The sequence below is a fragment of the Acanthisitta chloris genome, unplaced genomic scaffold, assembly GCF_000695815.1.
Source record: "Acanthisitta chloris isolate BGI_N310 unplaced genomic scaffold, ASM69581v1 scaffold8745, whole genome shotgun sequence".
In the NCBI taxonomy this organism is placed as follows: domain Eukaryota; kingdom Metazoa; phylum Chordata; class Aves; order Passeriformes; family Acanthisittidae; genus Acanthisitta; species Acanthisitta chloris.
The window spans coordinates 9,841-19,845 of NW_008672051.1; positions in this window are offsets into that span (position 1 = coordinate 9,841).

A 10,005-nucleotide genomic window follows, 5' to 3' on the forward strand; every position below is an offset into this window, starting at 1 on the left:
CCAACTAGAATTCAAGACTCAATAGCGTACCAGGGAAATGAAAAATCCAAACCACTCAGAACTGCAGACTATCAGGCTGCTAAACAGATGCAAGTGTTTAGCAATGAGCAATTAAATCATCTTAATTTTAAATACACCTTCTTAATTGCAATAACAGCGTTGTAGCCATAACTGTAGGATCCACTTGGAAATACTGACAGCTGTCAACTACATGGAAGTAAATTATTGTGGCTAGGAGTTAGTCATACCACAGGTACGGACGACACCCAAGCTGCTCTGAAAAAACAAGCTTATTTACTTGCACACAATACCACCTAAACAGCTCTACTGCTTTCACACCTGAGCTGGCCAAAGTAGATTTGTCAGCAAAGGTTTGGGACTTCCCTACTCTGCAGTCAACAGTGTCACCAACATTTTTATCCTAACGATTGTTTGTAATATCTTCTCACATTCTGATTTACATGAACTTTATATGGGCCATGGTTTTATTTTCTCTAGCTAGCCATGTTTTACTTCACTGCATATTTATACTGATTGCAGTTACAGTAATGGAGGATTCCCCCAATTGCCTGCTAATTACAGTCTTGAAACAGAAAATAGCATGGCATTAACTTTATCATCTTTCCCTCCTTCCCGAAGTTTCAAACCACTTATTCACCCCCTCAAGATGTTCTAGCCAAGACAAGAAAGTAAGTTTCTGAGTCAAAGATTTTGAACAGAAAAGTGCTCTCCAGCTACCTCTTTTCTCTCTCATATTAGCAGCCTTTCAGGCCAGGGGCCCACACCAACTGATGACTGGGCCAGGAAAGGACAAGCTCCCTCAGATTGCTGGAACTTCCTGGGCCAAAACTAACATGCTCAAATAAAGGCAAGAGAAGGCCAAAGCCAACTGTGGAGCACAGGCATTGTGCACTCACAGAGTATAAAACAGCACATAATCTCCATAGGTATTGGTTTCTGATCAGATGGAAGATTCATCTTCACAAGGAGCACGTTGAATGAACCTGCTGTTCGGAGGCAAAAGCCTGGCTGCAATGACAAGGTCTGTCTCCAGAAGGATTCATCAGAATGTCTCCTGGCTGGGCAACAGCAACAAACAAACAAAAAACACCCTCAAAAACGTTATCCTGGCTACTAATGCTGTCTTGAGAATTTGGAAATCCAGCCAGAATGAGATTGGAAACCCAACTAAGCCTTTGGATCATAGATTTGGAACAACCTAAGACAAACATGCTCAAGGGGCAAGATACTCTGCTTTCTCCTCTAATTACAACTCCCATTCAGACATCATCACCTCAGCCCCCTTCAGATCTGGTTTCAAACATTTTCTTCTCATCTGTGTTCCTTTCTCAGCTAACTCTGTGCAATGCTGCTGTAGATGGATTATACGAAAGGAAGATACAAGATAAAGTACTATGTATTGTTAGTGTAGTAAAGACTCTCCCATCCGTATTTCTTTCCAAGGACCCCAATGTAAATGAAGACTGCTCCTCCCAAGGCAGAGAAGAACAACCCTTGCATATTCTCTACAGGACTGTTTTAGTTCATTCACGAATTATCATAACATATAAAAACATATGTAAAAAGTATCAGGTGAAATACTGGCCTGACTGAATTCAATGGCAAATCTCCCATTTACTCTAATGGGACAGGATTTCATCCACTAAGTTCCAAAATAAACTTTTTCTGCCTACATTTCCTTGGATATGTGTAGCATGTATTAGGCAGATGCCCTGTGCTTCTCAACAACTAACATTATTCACTTCTCCCAAAACTGTCTTCTCACCACTAGAAAATGGACTTGAATAATTTCTTCAGAAAATAATACCAAATTTTCAGGGTTTGTACCATCTAATCTGTGTTTGGCATAACCAAGTCTACTTGCTGGCTGCTAGCCCTGCCATTAAAAGTAACAGCACAGTTTAGGACCTGTCCTTTGGTTTTCCACTCACAGATGACTCCGTGTCCAATTTCAAACACAGTTAATCATGAAACAATGAATAAACTGTAAAGTAGAAAGGTTAAGGATGGGGAAATGAATTGAAACTCCTCTCAGTGAGTACAAGGGCAATGACTGGAGCACCAGGGAGAGAAAATTGGGGCAAAAAAAAGTTTCAGAGAGGATGCCTAGTCATCACAGCAGCAGCACACAGCTTGCCTCTCACAGTTTGCTGTTGCTCCTCTGCACAGTTTTCTGCCCTACAGCCTCAGGACAAGAGCCAGGCCAGCATTTCATTTGCTCCAGTTCACGCTCCCATGAGTTGACCTCAACTGCCTCAATTTGCACTAATAAACAGGGCAGTGAATTGCAATGGGCTGGGATATAGGCAGACTCCTGCCAACAGCTGCCTCTGGCCAGGGCACAGAGGCCAGACAGGTATGGGGCAAAGATCCAGGGATTGCAGCCAGTTCTCCCATGCACTCAAGTACAGACAGCAACATGGGATATCCAAGGGCATCAAACTGTTACAGATAACAGGTGAGCAACACCCCAAGAGGTGAAGATCATTGGGAAAATTAGTATTTTGGGGGGAAGGAGAAAGAGTGATAAAATTCTCCCTTGGGAGATGTTGATTTTTCTACTAAATTACTCCTTTGTGAACTCATGCCTGGCTTCCCCTCTGCCCATCAATTAAGGTATTAAAAAACCTCACCAGAGTACTGGGAGGTGTAATTCCCTCTTTAAAACCTAGATCTAAAGCAGCAGTTCAATGCAGGGAGTTTTTGTATGCCCAAATTCAGAAGCCCTTACACATTATTTGACCTCTCTGTTAGAAAGACAAAACTCTTGTGCTAATATCTCAGCCTGTGGCTTTTTCCTCTCTTTGAAGAAACATGGAGAAAAGGCAAGGGCACAAAAAAAAATTAAAAATGGTTCAAACTGGAGTTTTAAACAGGCATCCCTTGGTTCATCACTTTCTGAGCTGGGGAAGGACATGAAAGAAAGAAGCAGTACATTAATACTGTTAGAACATTTTAGAATTAATCAAAACATCCCATCAGTTACTGAGTGTGACTGATTATACTTTAAAAAAAAGAAACCACTCAGTATGGAAGAAAACTTCCCTGTTATGACTAGTACAGCTTCAAGGCACAAATATAACTGCAGAATTTGATGCAAAGAGCTTATGACCCAAAGTATTGGCAGAGAAAAGACATTTTAGAAAATGCAGCCATGAGGACAGTGTAACTTTTTTATTTCCCCACAGGTGTATGTTGGGTGGATTTATTTACCTTTGGGTTATGAGGCAAGATTTATCTGTTGGCTTAAATCTTTACTAAGAGGAAAAGAGAAAAAACAAAGGGCTTGATAGAGGAAGCTTTACAGTATGAAAGGTTTGATCCTATGACCCTACTTCGGTGGTGGGTTTATAGGACACAAAAAGCAAACGAAAAATCTCACTTCAGCATTATTTCTCAATACTCATTCCCCTGTGCACTTCTGTTGTATTTCTACTTCCTTCTGTCAAAGGAGCAAGACCCCAGAACAAACGTGGAAAATGTAGATAGAGGGAAAGTGAGTAAATCAACCAGCCAAAATAGGTATTTACAAAATGCTAATGCTGCTTATTAACCCACACTTTGCTCTTTTCACCTATCCCCATCTTGCCCCTTGTGCCTCCAGGGTCCTGTTCCCAGCACAGTTCAGCTGGGCAGAGTACATGGCAGACTTGGGCTTACAGTGGAAGTTTCTATATGCAGTACCACACACATGAAAACACATTAAACTTGGTGTGTGCATGAGCAAATCTGTCTCAGAGAAAATGAATGAAACAAAGAAAAAAAAGGAAAATGGGTGAACATGAGAGAAAGACAGCAAACTACCTCCCAACAGTTTATCAGACCACTGAACAAGTGTGTTGTTTTTTTAATTTAAAATGCAACATGTAGAAATAGTATTAAAGAAACTCATCATATTAACAGAGGCAACTAATGGAAAACAAATGCATGGCTTCAATGAGCCAGATATGGAGAAAATGTCAGTGAAGAGATTTTGGCAAGGCAAAGAAGACTTCAGAGCAGAGCAAATACAAGCAGCACTTCCTCTCCTCCTTCGGTTATGGGATCATCACACACACAGTGCAACTCACAGCATTGCTGTCTTTATTCTAAAGGAGAAAGGAATGTGAAATAGGACCTGAAAACTTAGCTTCCCCAAATCTATTTGCTCAGGAATGTGCATATACTTTATTTTCTCTAGCTTAAAGTCCAGCATGCAAGTAGATGGTTCAGTTGTGGAGCACAGTAGGTTTGGCATAAAGACCTCACATTTTTAATTATAAGGGAAATTTGGCTGCACTTTCTGAGTGGGAGCTATTACAGACATCAGATTTGGCTAGTTGTGTCTTGGGGTTTCATTGCAGCCAGAAGTCACAGCCTCCAGAATTTCAGTCCTGGAGTCCAAAAGCGATGCTGCTCCAGAAGCAGCAGCACTTTGGGGATTTGGTGACCACAGATGGCCAGTAGCAGGTACCTGAGGGAGCTCTGCAAAAGGAACCTACCACCCCAAACAAGTTTTGCAGCACAGGCCAGCAGCAGCCTGGCTGGATCTAGCATGTTTCATTTGACTTGCTGCCCCTTTCCAGAGGAGACAGGGAATGGATGATCAGGCAGCAAACAGCCCAAAGAGCTGGACACATTTCCAAACAGCTGTCACTGCCACTGGTTCCTAGGAAAGGGAGGCAAGAGGTGGGACACACAAAGCAGCACAAGCTATGTCTACCTCTGTACCTGTGAGGAAACCTCCAAACTGGGACATGGCCCCCAAGGCTGATAGTTATACCACCTTGAGCCCTGTAGGAAACATATTTTTTTAACAGCAAAAGTATTTCAACACTAGCATCTTGGACCAGTGTAATAGATGCAACACCATTCTTGCAACTACCAGAGATACTTGCAAAGCTTGTTTCTTACAAATTGCACTAACTACAGTCATACAGCCCTACAGCCATAGGGGCAGGATACCATGGTGCTATGCTTACCACTCAGGCTGCATGTTTGCTAGGGACAATGCTGCAGGGAGGCAGTGAGTAAAGCAGCCACACTTTGTATTCAGCTGTAAAGCTTTTGCTCTTTAAACTGTGCTGATCTTACCAAACAAAATTTAGAAATCCAGTGGAGTCAGTGATGCTGCTCAGTCCCATTTCAAATGCAAAAACCCTCCAAAAAACCCAAACCCATATACATATATATACAGGAGAAACAACAAAGGTGTCAGCAAAGCAGTTTTAGTCTGTTTCTACAAACTCCACAGCGAATTTCATTAGACATAACCCTATAAACACAGCTCCAGTGTTTCCAGGTGATCCCTTTCTCACCTCTAAGCTTCAATTTTCCTGTAATACACTCACTACTCTGATGGTCTCTGGTGCATAGGAGGTAAACAACAGATTATTATTTTAGTCTGCTCACAAGCAAACAGGAGACAAAGAGGGTTTTGGCACGACTGGAATAAAGGGCAGAGCCCTAGGTTGGGAGGACAGTGTTGTGGCTGGCTCAACACCTCCCTCCCCTCTGGAAGAGCCAAGCTAAGGATGAGGAAGGACGTGGTGTGCTCAGGAAGGAGCTGTGCTGGTGTCCTAATCAGCCTTGGCACAGGGGGAAATTACATCAGCCTAAGGAAAACTGAAAGCACTGAAAATGAATTAAAAAAGCTGAGGCATCAAATGCATTTTTGCAAGAGGTTTAGCTGACTGTATCTACTTTATATATGCTTATCATCAAAAAGTGGAGCTAAGAATTTTTAAGCTTTCCCAGATCAAGTCTCATGGAACATTACCTTTATTCTCTCTTACTTAATACTAATTTTGTTCCCCTTCTATTGCAGGAGAGAAGTGACTTTACATGAACTGCATGTGAGAACATACAGGAAAACCTTTCAACAAAAAACATGGGAGAGAGAAAATGAAAGAGGATGAGGTTTCCTGTTCTTGGCAAAGTGTATTCTCCATACAGGAACATTTCCAAGCTCAACCACATACTATTTTGGCCCTGTCTACACCAGAGAAAGGCACCATGTTATAGAAAAGTGTGAAGTGACATGTCTTAAAAGATAGGAAAACAGTGTGAAAACACAGTATTGCCCTGAGGTATGAATGAAAACAGCTGTGTTATTTTAAAACGTGCAGGCTCCTAGTGGTTAACTGCGAGGTGTGTCCAGCAGATAATCACCAGTTTTGTTTCTCACACCCAACATGCCTCTCTCCACACAGATATCAGTTATCATCAGAGTTGTTTCAAATGAACTGCCTCGGTATGGGCAGGGTGTAAGGCATACATTTACAGAACAGTACAGACACTGCCAGATGCTCTGGCCACTAGTTTCATAAACACACCTCACCCCACTACCCCTTCTGTCTTCTCTTTGAACAGAACAACATTTAGGCTTTTCTCTTCTTTTTTGGAAGGCATGTGTGGAGATGCAATATTCTGAGAAGTAGAAAAGTCTCCCATTTCATAATTGTGACCATTATTGATAATGGCTTTTTGGCTGTGATTTTTTTTTTTTAGTATTTCTTTACAGACACCATATTGTGAGACTTGTATGTCCTGGAATATTCCCGAGTCCACAATTTTAGAAGTTCTGACCATGATTTGAAGATCTGCATAAACTGCAATACTAGACAACAACAGCTTTTCACTCAGAGATTTTGGCATTCCTCCACCAGAATTTCCCCTGCTCAGCTTCACCAATACAAAGTACTTGCCAGGATGGTCAGCTGGGTCAGTCTGAACTTTTCCTAGTGGTAAGCTGAGTTTTAGAAATTGTTACTGAGCATATTGCTGAGCTAAACAGAAGGTTAAAGAAAGGGCCATGGACATGATATACTTGAACATCTTCCTGACTTTGGCGTGTCTCTCATTCAGCCTAAGGCTTTACTTCTTGCCTTTTTTTTTTTTTTTTTCCAAGAATATGAAAACTGTTGTCAGATTTTGTTATTAAAACCAGTGTGGGGTGTTGATAACCACTGGTGCATTTTATACACACTGTGTTGCATTGCTAGGATTGATCAAGAAAAATCAAGTAGGATGAGAAGACCTGGAAGGATGGAGGCAGAAGAGTTATCTGTGAACATCAGGTTGCATATCAGGATATCCAGCCAGTATTTGCCCTGTCTCCAAGAATGACATCCCATCACAAAACACTCACACTCCATAGTTCAGTCACAGAATTTGATGCAGTGAGGCTGAGACACATGGGGATCTGAAAGAGCAATCCACAGCACTGCACACTGCACCTGGACAACATGAAGCTCTCCAGAAGGATCTCACAGGTTCATTAGGGATGCTGTTGATGGAAGAAGGCCAGCACAAGTTTGGGGGAAGAGTTACCAGATCATAATTAATCAGGCTGGAGATACATGCTAGAGATAGCTTCCAATTTCTTAGCAGTGTTTTTCCCATTAAAGCTGCCTGAAAACAAAAATCAAGGAGAAGCTGAAACCTGTGAGAGAGTGCAACAGTAAAAAATGCACTGCCATAGGGATATGTTATGGAAAGAATGTGGACCTCTTCCTCAGTGTGTGAGTTTGAAACACACCATGCCATTTTAAGCACAGTCATTGTATTTTGATGGTTACAGAAAAAATGCATCATTGACCTGGCAGTCACATGTACCAACACCTCTAAAAGTGGAGAAACACCAGGAGCTGTTTTCTTTCCTCTTGTAAGGACATTCATGACCTTTCCTACAAATTAAAAAAAAAAAACCCCACTCCACAACAGGTTTTCTCAGGAAGAGAAATACACAGCATTTCACTACACTAATTTTAATTAGCAGCAAGCAAATTTATCTATCATTTCATTTAGCTACCATGATGAGTTTGAGTTGCTATTTACTTTTGAATTTCCTGTTAAACATTGATTTAGAGCAACACAGAATAATAGAACTCCTTCACTGGCATTTTCAGTTCAAAATAGAACAAAGTCATTAACAGAATTAATAGGTAGGTTTGCATTGCCAGGCTTTCTTTAAAAGAAGCATGCTCATTGCCCTGCTTCATGGGAAGAAATTGAAGGAGCAGGAAAGAATTAATATACTTACAGGACATGAAATTTGACTCTTTGTCAGCTGAAGCCATGCTAAAATTTTTGTATGGATATTTTCTCCTCATTATCTACATTGCTGTTTTATTAAGAGCAGATCTCCAATTGTCAATGCAGGAAGCTTGCTTGTCAAGGGGATTTACTTGGAAATAGTTAATTCATGTTATGATTAGAAGTGTCTTTTCCCAGTTACAAAAAAAAAAAAGAAAGCACTGTTGGCTGCAGCACAAAAGTTTTTCTGATTGCATAATCTACACTCTTACTTATCACACGATAGTCTCCCAACAGCAATGCATCCTGTCAGCACGATGCTCTGTGGCTACAAACTCACATCTCATTCCTCAGCTCACCATTTACCTGTCAGAAACAAAAACTCAGTGTTTAAGGTAATCAGCCTCACCATCTTTTTAAGCTATTCACCATGCAAACTTTGGCTTCACTCTTCACACTTGAGCCTCGTTTAGAATTGTGCTTGCAAGTGCTTCCTCAGTAAAAATCCCAATGCAGCTGCAAACCCCTCCAGACTCACTCTGCATTGCTTTGCAATTCTTCACATGCCACAGAATTTTCTATAGCATCTTGAGCTGTAATTCAGAGCATGAGGGCATGCAGATACATATAATACCTGCACTTCTCAGCGATGCATTTAGAGGTTGCTGTCAAAAGATTTATTTGCATCAGGATGCCTACATTTTCATTTTCACCACTGGATGCACCCACATTAACACACCACTGCTCTTCCATCCTATCCTTTATACCCATGCAGCATTCATCTAACCCAGAAATGCCTCCTCTACTCCAGCAATCCAGTAAATGTAGCATGCTTTCAAATATTTCCTTTCAGACATCATAGCTCTGGTCTCTTCTAGTCTTAGTTTTTCCATTGTCCTTTTCACCTCCCTGAGAGGTTTCAGTTAATTACAGTCTTTCTTATCTGGTCTCTTGGAAGTCTTTTTTTTCTCTAAGTGTAGCCGTTGGTATTTAAAATTCATACTGATGCTGCATTGATTCCCTTGCTCTGGAGGGCTTAACCCTTCAACCATCCTCTTGGCGATGCATCATCTGGAAAAGACATTTGCAGCATCCAAAACCCCACGAGTTATTTCCACATCACAAAGAGTAAAGGTGACAGATCTTGCAAGGACACCTGCTCTCCCTGAAAATGAAGCAGAGGTTGCAAAAAAAATGTTGGCAGAAACAACTGTTTCACACATATTACCTGCACTTCTCAAACACAAGTGTAAGGCGCGAGGTTTTCTTGAGGGAAAAAAAAAACCCAACACGACACAACACAGTTCTCCCAAGCATTTTCAACTGCAGTTTTCATGTCAGTGATTTCAATCTGCCTTACATGGAGACAGACATTTAGCTCAATTATTTGTTTGTATTGCTAAGGTCTAATTTGCAGGCAGTAAATCCATGCATTAGATACAAGTTCAGGCTTGTGTACTCACTATATTCAAAACATAAACCCTAAAAAAAAGTTAACAAAACCATTGTGATAACCTGCACCTGAAGGAAGTTAACATCTTATTAACTCAAAGATACACAATTAAACATTACAGAGACAATAGTACATAAATTCAATACAAGCAGCAATAGGAAGACAGTAACACCTGAGGGCTGATCCTGCAAATCCCTCAAGTCGAAATATTTACAAGATTTTCACAAGAACATTAAAAAAACCCAAAAAAACAGTCTACCTCTAGAGAACTCCACAGTTCCCATCTAAAGCAAACCTGAGAGTTATTCATACATCTTTTAAAATACCTGAGCGCTGCTTTACAGCAACCAGTAGAATACATACTAATTAAAGAAAAAATTTTCTTGGTTAGGTTTGGTTATTTTGCCAGAAAACCTCTCAGGGGAATTGCCACCATCAAAATTTGTGAATACTTATGATGGCATTTTTCAGATTTCTGACACATCCTAGATGAAGTTACAATACTGAATGGCTCC